The sequence below is a fragment of the Dioscorea cayenensis genome, chromosome 12 (genome assembly GCF_009730915.1).
Source record: "Dioscorea cayenensis subsp. rotundata cultivar TDr96_F1 chromosome 12, TDr96_F1_v2_PseudoChromosome.rev07_lg8_w22 25.fasta, whole genome shotgun sequence".
Classification (NCBI taxonomy): domain Eukaryota; kingdom Viridiplantae; phylum Streptophyta; class Magnoliopsida; order Dioscoreales; family Dioscoreaceae; genus Dioscorea; species Dioscorea cayenensis.
Window position 1 is genome coordinate 13637969 of NC_052482.1, and position 3003 is coordinate 13640971.

Genomic DNA, 3003 nt, shown 5'->3' on the forward strand with positions numbered 1-3003 from the left:
CCTTCACAACCTATATGCATAAAAAAGAACACCCAATACACGAAATGAGACATAAACCGTATAAAATATGATGCTCAATGTATGTAAAACATGCATAAAAACATGTTCACTCAAGCACTTATCACACTCGTATAGAATTGCAATGAGTTCTAGGGATTCCAAGTGATAAATCCTCTTCCTATATGTAGACCTAACCCTTTGGTCCAGGCGAAAGGTCCCTAGCCACAATTAAGCCCTAGATGCTAAAATTACTTCAACGCTTTACTCCATTGCACTCGCAACTAAGCCCCAGCGGAAGGTCATCACTTAGCCCATTCACTCTACTATGATCGCAAAGAACTCGAGGAATTGGAGGTAGAATAAATCACACTGGAGGGGAAAGGGGACGCTCCGCTACCTCTCGACTTACCCTCTCAACCCTCTCCAATCTAGCTTTGTCTAACGCTCGTGGTGTGTCACTCACTCACAAGGGTTACCAACAAGAACTCTCAACCCTAGTGTCACTCTAAGGGAGTATTCATACAATCAATGCATTGAAGATTGAAACTCAATAAAAACATCAATTAATGAAAGCATAATAACAAGGTTCAATAAAAAGAAAACATCCTAGGGTTCATAATCCAAGTACCCACTAGGGGGTTTAGCTCTCCATGGGGCTAATTACAATCAATGAAATTGAATGTAAAACAATAAATCCATAGAAAACCCCCTCGATAGTCATGACGATAGTCTTGTGGAGAGTCCTCTACTCTTCCAAAGTCTCTTTGTCCGGCCTAGGATACACCTCGCCGAATCGGTGCCGACGAAAGCTCTCCCACTAACCTTCTTCCAAACGGAGTGCATTGTCGGAGTCGTAGAACCTCTCCCAATCCCTAGCCAATACCTTTCAAAACCCTAGCCGCAGCCCTCTCTCAAGTTGGGGAAAAGATGAAGAAAAGAATTCTGAAATCGGGATTGAAATCAGCCTTAAATAGGGCTGAAATCGGGAATCCACATGCCCATGTGGGTGCCAGTGTGGATTTTTCACACGGGCGTGTGGAATTTCCGCATGTCCGTGTGGATTCTCTGTTTTCATCTTTCTTCGAGCGGCTGTGAACAATACCTGCTGCAATGTTTTGGTATAGTGTTTGCTACATTGCTCTACTACAGTACCGGCACGAAACACTCCCGAATCCATGCTTTCATCGAGGTAAAGTAAACGGGCACACATTTATGTCGTAGATCGCTTTGCTTCTTTAATAACGGATATGTTGATGGAGATCTTGCTATACATGCACAAGCCGGAATGCTTGAATGTGACTGACCTTGTGCCCCTCCAAATCATTGTGCTAACTTGAATACGAGGAGGTTGGCACACATTCCCTCATTTCGAACCCGACTTATGTCTTCCCGTTTGAACCTTCTCAAGATTTCCTCCAAATGGTGCATTTACGATCCACATTGGCTTCTTTCTCTAATACTCGGCCTCACAACCCTATCTGCATGAAAGTAACATAAATACACACATATTAGCATTAAAACACGATAAAAGTAATGCTCATCATAAGGAAAGAACACTTCGTATTCTTATCACACAAGCACTTATCAGATGGCAATGAAAATGAAGGATTACGAAAGTGGGGAAGTGAAGATCCGAACTCGATAGTGGGGGTGATCATAATTTTTGTCACGTGGTATCACATGTTGGAAGTGAATGCTGAACTCCCACTTCGGGATTTTTTAGCCTGAAGTCTTATGGGAAAAATAATGGGTTGTGGACTTGTCACATCATGACTTTTGGTCTCACTTCACCAAACCAAACACACAAAAGTGGTGTCAAACTCACCACTTTGGTCACTTCGGCCATGGGTTTAATGAATCAAACAAGTCCTTAAGTTTTGGTGACAAACAATGCACTGAAGTAGATGCGTATCAACCAAAATAGAATCACTCGCCATCTTTCCTGTCTTCACTATTTGCTGAAGGTTTGTAGCTATTTTGGTTAATGCTATATGAGGTATTGGAATGAGTTATGTATATATATAATACAAAATTAGTTGCTTAGAAGTAATAGAATGTTATTTGGTTTCGATTTTTTCTTTGGAAAACGCGCATGTTTTCTTTTTCTTTTGAAACTTGAGCCCTTCAAAAGCATTTGATTGATATGATATGATATGATTAAATAAAAAATTATTATTATTTATCAAGTCTTTTCCTAAAAAATTCTGACTTTTGAAAAATTTGTCAAGTAAAAAATAGAATTTTAAATTACAATTTTCATTTTTATATCTTATGAAAACCATAGTTATGTGTATGCCTAAAAAAAAATTAGTTTTATAATGACATAATAACGCTTATTAGGCTATACAATTAAATAAAAATTCTGTTAAAAGTGCCAAAGTTTGAAATTTTGAAATTTGATTTGCATTTTCAATTGTATCATTTAGGTGATGTTTGATTGGATGTAATTATAAATGTTGTGGATTTCTAGTTATAATGTATTTGAAAATATTTGGTTTTCAAAATATAGTGTAGTCAAATCTTGTGTTTGGTTGGATATAACTGTAATTACTATATTATAAGATTTTATATTTGTTTGGAAGGATTTATAAATCAAGAATTGGAAAACACATGTTTGGTTTGATGTATTTTAGTAGTATGGTTACTCATGGTAAGATTACCCCATACTTTAGCATATATCAATTTGTTATTATATACTAATTATTAAATATTCATTAATTATTAACTATAGTATTTATTCTTTTAAAATTATTATTACATCTTCAACAATATTTTTTTACCATTGCAATTTATTATTAACTATATTATTGTTTATAATTAAATTATTTTTATATTTATTAATTTGTTATAAACAATATGTTTTTCAGAAATAAAGTTTGTTATTAACCCTACTAAATTTTTTTATTATTAACTTATTCTAATAACCTAAGGTTGGGATGCATCTCCTGGGTGATTCTTTGGCTCCTTATCCCGTTGTCATGCATGTTCTTCGCCCAGCAGCGG